Below are 14,262 nucleotides of genomic sequence, written 5' to 3' on the forward strand. Positions count from 1 at the left end.
TTGTGAGTTTCATTTTTGTTTGCAGTAACAGTATTTTTCTCTCAGTGGTAAGAGCAGCTCATATTCACCTTTCCCTAATGCTGAATTCTCCACTTACTTCCCTTATGTTGCATCCCGGTTTGTTTGGGGTAATTTAGGTTTTGAGCCATTCTTCTCTTGTTAGAGTCTATAATGCCTCTTCTAAATTGAAATTCTTCCTTTAGGGAGCCAAGAACTCGGATGCTTCTAAATTTACATCTGGGTAACAGATTTGCTACAAAGTTGGACTACTGGGGAACAAATTCAATGTTTCAGAAATTTTACAAAGAGTTACATTCCTCAAGGTCTCATCCAGTGAGTTCCGTCACTGGGGACAGATGGTCTACTTTAAGTATAATCAGGAAGTTTCAGAAACATGACATAATGTTTATCTCTCCTAAGATTTTTCTCTTTGATTTGGCGTCTGAGAAATACTCCTTGTGCCCATCTCTCTCTCTCTCTTTGGCAGATTCTGACAAAAATAATGTCTAGAAAGGCTTTTGCATTGTCTTTTATAAAAAGAACATATTTGCTTCTAATAATACATATTGGCTATACTTTAACACTTTTAGATCACATAAGCTCAGTTTCTTTTTCTCTTATGAAAAATAATGTGCTTTATTTTGAGCAAATGAATAAGCCACAAGCTCTCTGAAAAAAGTTGATTATAGGAGAAGAACCCAAAAGGTAATCATTTTGGCCCAGAATTGTGATCAAAGTTGTCCTTTATATCTGTCCTACATCTGACACTTAGACACAAGCTCTCACTGCAGGGAGTCTCATGAGAGCGTGCCTAGGATGGCAGGAAGGATGGCATTTCTTAAGATGGGTCTGACTACATGATGTATGTTCAGTAATTTACAAAAAAAAATCTGAAATGCAAATCAAATATAAACCATCTTCATAAGAGTAGGAAAATGCTCCCCGCTCCCAGCCAACTGTGTCAGTTCTTTTGAGGAAATAGTATTTATTGAGAGGAGATAATACATGTTTGAATTTTTCCAATTGTTCTTTATGCTGAATAGTCTTCATTTAAAAGTAGCTCACATATTTTTTCTGCAGTCTTTAATTGCAGATGAGTTAGGTCTACAACTTCTTTGGTGCCTCTGTGCACACTACAGTTTGCACACACACACCCTGTCACTACTCTCTTTTATTCTATAGGATCGTTTTATGGAGTTCAAAGTCCTCAAAGCTTGCAGGGAAAGGAGGAGGGCTAGGGAAAAGGACGACTGTGCTAAGCCTGAGTGTAAACTCCCCTGGAGCAGAGAATGACTCACATTCTCTGTGACATGAGTCACTCCCATGCAAAACTGGAGTTGCGAGCTACTACTTTGCCTGTAGCTGTTTGTTTGTTCAGAGGCAGATGGAAGGCAGAGGCTGCGCAGAGAATGGAGAGCTGTGTCTGAGGAGCCTTGGAGCATTCACCCAGGTAGAGGAAGGCCACCGTGTGATCACCTTTTCTCCTTGGCTATAGCTCAGAATATTCAGTTCCCTAAAGTAAGGCACTGCTAGTATTTTTTACCTAAGGAACTGAACCAGAGAGAAGGTTAATTTGCAAAACAAAAAAGAGAAAAAATTGACTAGCAACCGGTAGAAATTGATAGAGAGGGAAAAGGGAAAAACTAATGGGGTAAAAACTCAAAGGGTTTCTCTATCAATTAAATTAAAGCTTTCTCATTTAATGAGAATTGATGCTTATTATAACTGTGCTTATTTATTCTTAGCTGTATATAAAACAGTAGAAAGTTGTTGATTTAATATGAAAGTTTAGAAAAGATAAAGTATTAATTCTGCATTCTAAAAACTCATTAACCAGGAGTGCTTGATTTCCTAGAAAGAATGGAACTTCGCCTGTCATAATTATTGAGACGATAGATTCACCTCTGATTTCTCAATTATAAATAGAATCATCAAATGCTGAAGGCAAGGACCTTGTCTAAACAATCTCCACTAGGTTATGTATTTGAAAGTGTTTGGAACTACTGTGAAAACTCGATAGTTCTTAGGTCTTAGTTCATCAAAACCTAAAGTGAAACATACCTCCACACATAGTGTGGGTGTTCATCCCTACATATTCCACCTCCCCACACTGGCCTCCTCGAAGGAGGCTTGGAAGAGTCTATGGCTGGCTCTGCATTGGTCATGCACGCCTCCACGGCTCCTTTGCTCTGTGCCCCGGCTTTCCTAGGTATCTCCTCTCAGCCTGACCTCTGCTTCCGCTTCCTGTCCCACGTCTCTAACCAACAACTTAAAGGGACCCTACCCAAGGAATTGTAACCTGTGGACTTTCCCTAAAGGGAAATCTCAGATATAGCTAGGGGCTCAGGGAATGCAACTAACATGCAACTTTGGGAAGATGGGTTTTGCTTTTTTATCTTAGACTTTTTTTTAGTTTGCCTTGAGAAAAATCAGAGCTGTTCTTTAGAAAAAAACAAAAAAATGAGAAGGTAGCAGGTCTTGTCTTCAGTCTTTCCCATTTCCCAAGAAGCACCAGATCAGATCCTCTTAGGACCATGAACTCTTCACTTCCTACCTAGCTACCTAGCCCAGATTTATCATGTCAGTTACCTCTGTAATATGGTGTTGGTTTATAATAGCTTAAAAATGAGTGTTGTGGCTCCCTGCTATATTTTCTTTTTTACTGGTTCTTCTTGAAAACTAAAAAATAAAAATAAAAAATCCTAAAGGAAGAATTCTCTAGTTGTAAAGTTTTGTCAACGTAGTCAACACTGAGGGAAGCATTTGAAAACCTTCCCTATGTCCTTTGTCATCTCATATAAGCAGCTATTTATCTGTAACCACTCCCAATATTAGGCCAACTTGTATTTGATCATACCACATAGCCATTAGCTGATTTGGGTCTCAGCACTCTTGGCAACATGTTAGAATTCTTTGAAGGACCTTCCTGCCATCAACACTTCCTAAATTCCCCAAACCCCTGAGCCGTTGAAATCTATCCAGGAGGGGAGTCTAACATGCAAAACTGCATGTGACTCTTCAGCAAGGTGGAGAACAGGAGGCAGGTATGATAGGTTTGCTGGCTTCTGGTTTACTAGTCCCTGGTACAGATGAAATGAATAATGTTTGTACTCAAGTAAATGTACTCACCTTTCTTTAATTCCCAGATGATGTTTTGTTGACAGCTAAGATTTAACTTTAACTTACGGATTTCCGTATAATTTTACAATGCAGTTACTTCCTAGGATTCATTCTAACTATGATTGATACTGAGTAAACTCTCTTTTATTTTTGCTTCATTTAATTTCTCTATATGTATAAAGTATAATGGGAATGGTTTTACCCTGACTTATTTTTGGATAGTTCAATGATGGCTGTGGAGGAAGAGTGTTTAAATGAGTTTTTTGGTTTGTTTTGATTTTTTTGAGACAGAGTCTTGCTCTGTCACCCAGGCTGGAGTGCAGTGGCATGATCTCCGCTCACTGCAATCTCTGCCTCCTGGGTTCAAGTGATTCTCCTGCCTCAGCCTCCCGAGTAGCTGGGATTACAGGCTCCCGCCACCATGCCTGGCTAATTTTTGTATTTTTAGTAGAGACAGGGTTTCACCACATTGACCAGGCCGGTCTCGAACTCCTGACCTCAAGTAATCTGCCTTCCTCGGCCTCCCAAAGCACTAGGATTACGGGCATGAGCCACCGCGCCCGGCTGTGTTTAAATGATTATTAATGTGGTGCCACGTGGAGTGGGAAAAGGGAGTGGCTGCTCTGACTGAGCCTTCAGAAACCTCGCCTTAGCAGCAACAGCTGGGAATGAGCAGAGTCTGCTAGGATCGCACCTCCATGAAGGAGGGGTCTGAGCTAGGGCCAGATACCCATAGGATCCTGATACTGCCTTCTCTTCTGCTTAGAGGACTATAACCATGTTATCCCAGAAATTGTGCATTAAAAACCATGAAGCTCCTCTCCCTGCCTCTAGACATGATACTTCTTTTTTTTTTTTTTTTTTGAGACAGAGTTTCGTGCTTGTTTCCTAGGCTGGAGTGCAATTGTGTAATCTCAGCTCACTGCAACCTCTGCCTCCCGGGTTCAAGCAATTCTCCTGCCTCAGCCTCCTGAGTAGCTGGGATTACAGGCATGTGCCACCACGCCTGGCTAATTTTGCATTTTTAGTAGAGAAGGGGTTTCTCCATGTTGGTTGGTCAGGCTGGTCTCGAAACCCTGACCTCAGGTAATCCGCCCACCTCAGCCTCCCAAAGTGCTGGGATTACAGGCATGAGCCACCCCGCCCAGCCTAGTGATACTTCTTATAATTACTCTTGGTGCAGCCACCACATGACGGCGGAGGATGAGGAGGAAATAAGGAAGATCTCAAATAGGAACAAATAAGGAGGTCAAGGTGCAGGGCTAGAGGGAAAGAACATTAGAAGCAAAGTATTGGGAAGGACCCTGACATAGAGCTGTGAAGGTTACATAATGACAGTGGTACTCATTAGGCGAATTTCAAATATTTGAACCCTCTAAACTTACGGGCACATGGTAGCATTGTGCTTCCCCCACCAATTTAAATTTTGTCTGTGTAATTTGCTTTAGCAATAAAATGTGGGAAGTGATGCATATTTCATATCTAGGTAGAAGCTTCAGGAAAGAACGCAGGCTTCCCTACATGCTCTCTCTCCAACATTTGAGAAAATGGCTGCTTCATCAGCCTGGGTCCGTGAGCAACTCCAATGAGCAACCTGTGACGGGCCTGTGGAAGGACTGTAAAATTAACTTTGTTGCTTTAAGCATCTGAGATTTGGGAGATGTGTGTTATTGCACTGTAACCTGACCAGGCCTGACTGATCCTGAAGGAGCAGATAGAAGCTAAACAAAGGCCAAAAAAAGCAACATGATAAGAAAGAAAAGAGAAAGAAAGAATTGGTAATGAAAGAGAGAAAAGAGAGGTCAGGGAAGATATGGAGAAAAGGAGGGAGCAAAAGGGACTGTAAGAGGCAAGAGAGAGGATGATGAGAAGAAAGAGAAAAGTGTCCAAGGAAAAAGAACCTAGGTGTCTGAGGATGCAGGTGCCCAGTAGCTTGCAGTGATAACTTGCCATATGAAGTGAGGGCATGGGCCTTGATGTTAACTGCATACTTTATTTCATAACTAGTTGGCAGCAAGTATTCTGTTACTTATTCCTCAAGCTATATATTTGAAGCCATCATTATTTTTCCATTGAAAAAAGCTAAAAGATATGGGCATTGGATGGTGTTTGGAACTGCACAGTGTAACTATATTATGAAATAATAGTTTGTTGCAGAAAAGAGCCTGCCAAGTGGTCTAGTTCTTAGTTCTTGAGCCCTTGCCCTCTGGTGCTATAAGGCTTCTTCCTGGTTCCCTCAGGGGCTGCTCCCTGAAACAAGGCAAGGCAGACCAAGCAGTTGATCTACCTTGATTCTCACCTGAGCAGTTGCATTTTTATTGGATGTGTATAGCAGGCTTCCATGTCAGGTTTTACTTGCAGAAAGGGTTCTACTTTTTTCTTTTCTTTTCTTTTCTTTGAGACGGAGTCTCACTCTGTCACCAGGCTGGAGTACAGTGGTGTGTGGCATGACCTTGGCTCACTGCAACCTCCACCTCCCTGGATCAAGCAATTATTCTGCCTCAGCCTCCCGAGTAGCTAGGACTACAGGCATGTGCCACTACAACCGGCTAATTTTTTTTTTTTTTTTAATATTTTAGTAGAGATGGGGTTTCACCATGTTGGCTGGGATGGTCTTGATCTCCTTACCTCGTGATCCTCCCGCCTCGGCCTCCCAAAGTGCTGGCATTACAGGCGTGAGCCATCGCGCCCAGCAGGTTCTACTTTCTAAAAGAGTTTTGCCAACAACAGATCCAGTCTATTGTGAACAAAAACCCCACAACACTTCACTAACATTCCATCCAAGCATTAGGCATGAACGTATGTATTTGTTCAGAATGAAATGAGGTTTGCAGCTTACAAATATTACCTATGACTGAAAAATGAGCACAGAAGGAGTGCTGTTGGCCAGGGATCTCACTTGATTGGTGGGCTTTCAGAAAGCACACTGGGGAACAAAAGACCTATGGAGAGGATTGTATGGAAGGAAGGACCTTAATCTTGTGGGGATAATTGAGACAGAAAAATTGCCTGAAGCTCTGACTTTAGAGAAGCCTTTCCCCTGTTCAGAATCCAAAGCCACATTCTAGAATATTCATTATAATGCATGGCTATTCTTCCCTCCTACCCAAAGCCAAAAAGCAGCTATCTGGGATGCTCAGGATGTGTTGTTCCCAGGTGACCATGGCCAGTGACCCAACAAGAGCATTGATGGATGAGGTGGGCAAGACCAAATAGAAGCCCTGCAGGCTACTTCTGGCTTGGATGTTTCTTTCTCAAGAAAAACCATACTGCCATCCCTCAGTTGAAAAGGCAACTCCCATTGGATCTGTCTGTGAATGGCATGGGGGGTTCCTGCTATGCTATGGACCACAGCAGACCTCTTTTTGTTTTGTATACTTTGGTAGGAATATGGCAGAGGTCAACAGCATCTGGAAGAGAGTGTTAGATACAAGATTACATTGGAAACAGAACATAATGGCAGTTATCCAAACAGAGACAAGAACAGCATCTGGAAACTTGAAAAGGTTAATGAACTACTATGGTTGGCTCTCTTGCTCCTTTGGTTGCTGGAAAAGTAGGCAGGTTGCAGGAAGCATGAGAAGTACTGAACAGTATTTGTGCTGAATGCACTGTCTGTTCACTTTATATTATTCCAGACATAGATACTTAGAGGAATGTTTTTTGTCTGTCGATTGGTGAGATTTTTAAGTTCAAAATGTATGAAGGTAATTTGAGCTGTGTTTATAGAATGTATGTTCATATTGGCAGTTGTCCTTACCTCTGTTTCCATAATCATTCCTCCCCACCAAGCACTGTAACTTTGGCTGATAGTCCACCAGTGGCTAGGAATGGTCCTGCTTTGATCATCTGGAATGATTTTTTTTTTACCTACTGACTAAATAAAGAAATGCTCATATTTACCTGATTCTTCATCTTGTAAATGAAATAGTACATTTCACATCCATTTCTCATGTTGTTTAAAGTTTAGGAGATATTTGGTATTGTAAAAATATAATAGAGCCAATGAAAATGACAGCTTTCTAAGTCCTTAAAATCTAGGGAGGAAAGAAATAGCATTACAGCCAGAGTCCATGTAGGTATCCAGGAAGGATGGCATTGAGCTGACACAGTGGAGATGCAGATCTTGGTTTACCTGATGTCCAAGGCTTGTTTTCATGAGGATAAAAGAAGAAATTCATTGTCTGAAGGCAAGAGAGGCAGCTGATTGTGAATAAGGAGGTAAGAAAGTGGGTTCCAGAGTTAGGGGGCAGTAATAAAAGACAAGACACAGAATGCAGGAGCAGGAGAGTAGTGGGAAGAGGAAGGCGGGGGACATCCTGGCTCCTGGCAGCAAAGGGAGGCAACTAGAAATGGCAGCAGAGTCAGACACCAGCCAATGCTCTGTTCACCTTGAGCTGCCAATGTACAGGTTTGCCCTTGGAAAGAAGAGGAGTCGGCATGGTTAAGGGTACATGGTTGAGAAAGAAGATGCTGAGCGACCGGTTACATAAGAGGAAAAGAATAACAAAGTGCAGTAAACTCCTGACATAGACAAGTGTTTATTCACAATGTCCAGTTGAGACCTCTGGGAAGGAAATTTCAAAAAATAGAGGCTTCTTATATGATTAGCAAATGTTCTGCCTAAAAAGGTAGCTCTGCATTTCTTAGCTGAGACAATTCTGCCTGTAGAACCTGAGAAGAAGGACAACCTCTGTTAGAGTGCTTTTCTTTCTTTTTTTCAATTTGGTAAGGCCCAGAGAACTATTAAAACAACCCGTGGTTACATACCATTCATTATATATTTGTCCAAACCCACAGAATGTACAACACCAAGAGTTAGCCTTTATGTAAACGATGGACTTTGGGTGATAATGATGTGTCAATGTAGGTTCATCAGTTGTAACAAATGTACCAGTCTTTTGGGGGATGCCAATAATCAGGGGAGGCTATTCATGAGCAGGGGCAGAGAGTGTATGGGAAATTTCTGTACCTTCTGCTCAATTTTGCTGTGAAATGAAAACTACTCTAAATAAGTCTATTTAAAAAGAAAAAAATGATCATGCAGACTAAGAGGCAGCATCATAGAAAAGACAAATCACCATTATTGTCTTCCATGGGAAATATCAATATATTTATGCTAAGGTATACCTTGTATTTTCAGAGTTAGTGAATGTCGTTCATAAGATGTGATGGAATCCAAAATGAAATTCCGTAGTAATAATTACTGGTATTCAAAGTAGAAGTGAGTTAATTAGTTCTATTCCTAGGGTGAATACATACATGTACATTTGCGTATGCACTAACATACACATACTTGTACACATGCATACACACAAGAACATTTCCATTTCACAAAAATGCCTAGACAGGAGCAGAGGCTCCAACTCAACTCTGAACTTGGGGACTTTCCACGCAATATGTTTGCTGTGTGTGTAGATTTGGTGAAACAAGCCTGTGCTGAAGCCAAGATCCACTGTGACTGTGACTGTTTATCTTGGAGATGCAGGGCTTTGCCAGTGAACTGTGTGGGTGTAAAACAGAGGGGAGAGAAAGTGATAGGACAAGATTCAGCCCTGGCAGCCATTACGGAAGCGTAACATTATGCTTCCTAAGGTACCTTCTCACTAGTGATTAAATGATGGTATGTTCAGGCTTCAGATGGAAGTTTAATACCTTGTCTTAAGTGAAGTGCTCCTGGAGCTCCTGGAGATAAATTCATCTGCTTTCTCGTACACTGTGCATGCTTAGTAAATATTTAATGTCAACTCTGCATCTTCCTCAGGTTCACTAAGTCATTCTCTGCTTGCTAGAGAGCAGCCCCAGTGCTCCCCTAAAACCTCATTGGGCTATAGCTTCACAAGTAGCCACCTTGGTATGACTCTAGCTGACTAGGGGCAGACATGCTACCCACAGTCATAGCCAATAATAGCAAACACTTAAGGAGCTTATGAGTTAGCTGTGGGCTAAGAGCTTTGCCTCCTTTTTTACCTACTTTCACAGCAGCTTAAACAGGTAGGTCTTATTATTACCTCCAATTTACAGAAGAGAAGGAAGAGGTTTAGAGCGGGTCAGCTGCCCAACACGAACTAATACTAGAACTTGGTGGAGCAGAGGTTGGGACCTGCAGATTTCTAACTCCAATTGTGTAGACTTAGATCATGGACAGACAGCTTACTCTTCCACCCCTACAGTTTTTTCTAATGGCATCATTTGTCTGTTTTGGTTCCCATATTTGAAAGTTATTTCCTAAGAGGGCAGATGCCTCTCCCTCCTCTCTCTGCAGGGGAGTTGTTCTCCCAGAAGCGAAATTAGGAAATCCATTGAATGATTGGCCTGAAACATCCCCCCATATCACACACCACAAAATCACCTGAGGGTCAGGGCTGACAACTTAGAACGGGTTTTCCAATTGTGCTCTGGCACTGCATGGCTGCCTGCAGCAACAGGCGTGCTTTTGTCTCAGAAATTGTTGCCAATCTCTTAACTAAAAATGGAGAGTTTTTCCAATCCACAGTAATCAGCCATCCTACATTCACTGCTGGTGGGTGCACAGAACACAGAATAAAAGGAATCAGCAAGGCTTTCTACTTGCCCACCATATGTTTACGTTAAGTGATCTGCCCAGTAATGCCATTTGTTCTTCAGAGTTATCCATGCTGAGATGCCTCCTCACTTTTTGGAGTCGAAAAGCCGAATTTAACAAGATGAATGGTATGACCCTTGAGGCTACATGAAGCAGGAGCAAGATTATCTATTTCTCAATTGCCAAGTACATTCTAACGAGTTTTTAGACCTACAGGTCATGGGTCAAAGCCACATGGTCTCTTCAGGTTGCCCTGATACATGAAAAATTTTCTAAGACAAAAAATAACATGTATTTTACAAAGGCCAATAAGAGTAAAATTTCAGGAAGTTAAAGAGTTACCAAGTTTATAGCAGTTGGTGAAGACTTGAATATAGTCAGGCAAATGCTTACCTATTCATGAGGACTTCATTTTCACTCAATGCGGTTCTCACCTGCCCTCAGTTGCAGTCTTGACCAATAATTGGGGCTGTTTATGCCTGGCCTGACAAAGCTACAAGTTATTGTTAGAGACGAGATCTTGCCATGTTGCCCAGGTTGATCTCAAACTCCTGGCCTCAAGTGATCCTCTTGCCACTTGCCTTAGCTTCCCGAATATTTGGGATTACATCTGTGAGCCACCATGCCTGGCAAAGTTATTAACTGTAGTTCAAGACAGGTAACCTTGACTGTGGGGCTGCCCAGGGCCCAGGGAAGTCAGAGTATTTCTGAACTATTCAGGACTTTTGGCCTGCCCCTAACACAACATCCTCCTTTCAGTTAGACGTTTGGATAGAAAAGGCAGATTGACCTTGCATTTTCAAGGTCAATCTTGAAACTACTCAAGCTCCCTCAAACTACTAAAAGGACTATAAGAGGTTAAAAAAGACAGAAACCCTCAACAAAGAGGAGCAGGGGCAACAGAAGCCTAACTTTGCAAGTTGGAAAGCAGGTGGCTGAATGGTCACTGCCTTGGCAGATCCCAGAAAGCTGAAATCTAAGCTATCAGTGGGTGAAGCCAGGAAGCAAACTGAATTGCACTTCAGAAACCAGGAATGCTGGTGGCAGATGCTTTTCAAAGTGGGGGTGAAAAGAGGGCTGCAAATAGGGGATGATTTAAAAGTATATTTAAAATACAGTAAAACCCTGGATTCCCTCTCTCACTCTATACAACCCTGTGATCATGTTTCCTTTCCCCAACCCTGGCAGATGATGACAAGTATATTTCTTCAAGGAGGTTAAAAAAAAGAGGGGTTCTAGCATGGGAAAACACCATACACAGCAGATATAGTGTGTTCGGTGGTGCTCTGTGGGTGTTTAACTATCAGCTTGGAAGCTGGGAAGCAACTAGGGCTCTAATTTGTAGTCATTGCCAATTGCAGTGGTGTAAATACTCCCACCAAAGCTAATTTCAAATGGACAGCATAAAGTCTCTGGTCATGGAGTTGGGAAGAGATGCACACAATCAGCTTTTTGTGAGCCTGTGCAAACTGGTTTCAGGTTTCAGGTTTGATGAAAATAGAGAAATTAAATGGAAGTTTACACACCAAACTATCAGACAGCCTCCATTTTCATCCCCCTTCTTTGTTTGATGCCCATGTTTAAGCAGCCAGGATAATACCTTTTAGGTAATAGGTTACAAGATTTTTCCCTGAAGAACCTGAATGGTTGGAGAAGATATGGGAGACCTGGAAATACTTATAGTAATGAGTTACCCCATGAAATGCTCAGCCAGATTACTATATAGTATATTTCATCTAACAACAAGCCCACCTACAAAGATCTTCCAACAGCACTTTATCAGCCCACTCATCTGTAAGCAGACAACCAAGGATGACCAATAATTTTAGGAAATCTGCCAACCTGAAAGTCAGAGATGAAAATAAAGAGATAAAGGAATTTGAAATTAAAAAAGACAATGCAGTGAGAACACTTCAAAAAGATTGATTACATTCATGAAACAAAGAAGATGAAGTCTTTTTAAAGGAACATTCAGAACATTCTTGTAAAAGGAATCTAGAGATTAAAAAATACGTAAGAAAAAGGTAAAGCTTAATAGATGAGTTAGAAGATAGGGTTCAGAAAACCTTCTAGAATGGGGAAAAGGCAATAAATGAATGAGGGAAAAATATTTTTAAAATGTGGTGTTAATCCAGAAGGCTTAAAATCAAATGATAAGAGTTTCATAAAAAAAGAGAAAACAGAGAGAAAAAAAATCCAAGAAATACAACAAATAAAATTTTGAAAAGTGAAGTACATGAGTTTTCACATTAAAAGTACAGCCAAGTGTGAACACAATGGATAAAAAAGGCCTAAGCCCCAAGCACATCATTCTTAAATTTCAAAATACTAGAGACAAAGAAAAAAATGTATAAAGCTTTCAGAAAGTAAAGAAATAATCAACATTCAGAATAGCATCAGACTTCTCAATACCACACTGGAAAGAAGAGATAAATAATCAATGCCTGCCTTCAAAATTCTTAGGGTATGATTTCGAATACACTATTCTATACCTAGCCATATCATCAATTAATTGAGAGGATAAAATAAAGACACTGTCAGACATTCAAGGTTCAAAAATTTTTATTGCACCTTTCTTGCACCTTTTCTCAGGAATGTAATGGAGAATAAGATCCTCTCAAATGAGGGAGTATATCAAGAAAAAAGACACTGGATCCAAGAAACAAGTAATCAAGTACAGACAGGCACCAAGGGAATCTCCCAGGATGCTGGCAAAGAGAGGTCCCAGGATGACATCTCAGTGGTAAATCTAGAGAATATTAACTCTAGATTGGAGCAGGAAGACAGAGCTCTGGAGAAATCTCTCAAAAAAGAAGAATAAATAGCAGACCTAATGTGTCTATATAAGAAGATTTACATTTCTGGTAAAGAGTTTGTACAATTAGCAATTGGCACATAGGAAACTAAGCAGCACCCCTCCAAATAAAAAAGTAAAAAGTTACTAACTCCAGGGACATAAAAATGTAGTATAAGAAAAGAAATGTAATAATAGTACACTACATGGCTAAGCTGTGAATAGTGTGTTCTTGACTCAGAGCAATGTAAAACACTGTCTCTCAATCCAAACATCATAATATAATTATGTAGAAAGAATGTGGAAAGAGGAGCACATGCACGTGTGTTTGAGCGTGTGTGTGAGTGTGTGTGTGTGTGTGTATTTTCTTGGAGGGGGAAGAAGTGAAAAATCAAAAGTTTAGTCTTCTATAAAGAGTTTAAAAATTAAGAAGAAACAGTGCAAGCAAATTATTTAGGTAAATGTAGATATAATCCAAACAAATAGTTAAAAGTTAAGGTAGCTGGCAACAGGTGAGAAAAGATTGTTGGGATTTTTAAAAAATGAACCTCGTAGAACAATTTTCATTTTTAAGCTATGAACGCATGTAATTTTGATTAAAAAGTAAATATACAGTAAGAAATAAAAAGACTATTTAGGAAAAAACAGAAAACCTTTTATAAGGCTACAATTATCTGTGAAGGTCTAACTAGTCTCAGAATGATTGGATCAAAGCATAATATGTACCTCTGGCAGCCACAAACCTTAAAGCACTGCACCCAGCCCAGAGTCCTGGTGTCCATTCACAAGGGGGAGAGAACAAAGTAGACAACTACTTGACCACGTCTACTTTACCAAGAGACTTCCTAAAATTTGGACAGTTTGTCAATGTGCTGGCTTCCAAACATGTTGTGCCTATAAATTTCTCCTATATGTCACTCCTATCCTTTGACATGCCTCTATGTAGAAGAGACTTTCCAAACTCTCTTCCAATGATGAGTTTCTAAGTCTGTGCTATCCAGTAAATGTTAACTTTATGAATTGTTTCATGTAGTAATATTTCTGTAGGATAAATATTCTGCCAGACTGTGCAGTATGCTCAGGAATAAAAGGCATTCATTCACTCCTTCATTCATTCAACATTTCTGTCTAACATGTCTAGAAGTTGGGGAGACTTGGTACGTGAAATAAACAGAATTTCTTCCTCTGGAAGCCCAAAGTCATAAAAGAGAATTTGATGTGTAAAAAAAGTTAGACTGGAGATGGACTGATTCTTCCCATTCTCATAAAAATTTTAAATAAGGCTTTTAGCTTTCACAGAGGCTTTTAACCCCATTTTTTACCCGTTGGTTTTTTTTTTTTTTTTTTGTGAGACAGAGTCTTGCTCTTTTTCCCAGGCTGGAGTGTAGTGGTGCAATCTCAGCTCACTGCAACCTCCACCTCTCGGATTCAAGCAATTCTCCTGCCTCAGCCTCCCGAGTAGCTGGGACTACAGGCATGCACCACCACACCGACCTAATTTTTGCATTTTTAGTAGAGAATGGGGTTTTGGCATGTTAACCAGCCTGGTCTTGAACTCCTAGCCTGAAGGAATCTGCCTGCCTTGGCCTCCCAAAGTGCTGGGATTACAGGCTACCCAGCTAATTTTTTAAATATATGGATTAGCAACAGGAGTACAAAAGAGGGAGTGATTAAATTCGTTTGGATGATGCAGGGAAGGCAACACAAACTAGAATTTGAGTCTTACTCTGCCTTTATCCCTCATGTCTAGCAGAACTAGATACATAGTTGATACTATGTAAAT

General features: G+C 40.6%; 1 protein-coding gene across 9 annotated transcripts in view; it reads left to right on the forward strand.

Moving 5' to 3' along the window:
• Nucleotides 1–1,333: 1,333 nt before the first annotated feature.
• Nucleotides 1,334–14,262, forward strand: part of MBNL2 (muscleblind like splicing regulator 2) — a 254,254-nt gene continuing 241,325 nt past the window's right edge. For 4 of the 9 annotated variants that reach the window (XM_054665482.2, XM_054665480.2, XM_054665484.2 and 1 more), the window contains exon 1: nucleotides 1,334–1,450. The gene's annotated coding sequence lies outside the window, so the exon portion shown is untranslated. The remainder of the gene's footprint in view (nucleotides 1,451–14,262) is intronic. The other 5 variants (XM_054665478.2, XM_009427141.5, XM_054665481.2 and 2 more) reach the window with 2 other exon arrangements.

Source organism: Pan troglodytes, chromosome 14 (genome assembly GCF_028858775.2).
Source record: "Pan troglodytes isolate AG18354 chromosome 14, NHGRI_mPanTro3-v2.0_pri, whole genome shotgun sequence".
NCBI classification, from domain to species: domain Eukaryota; kingdom Metazoa; phylum Chordata; class Mammalia; order Primates; family Hominidae; genus Pan; species Pan troglodytes.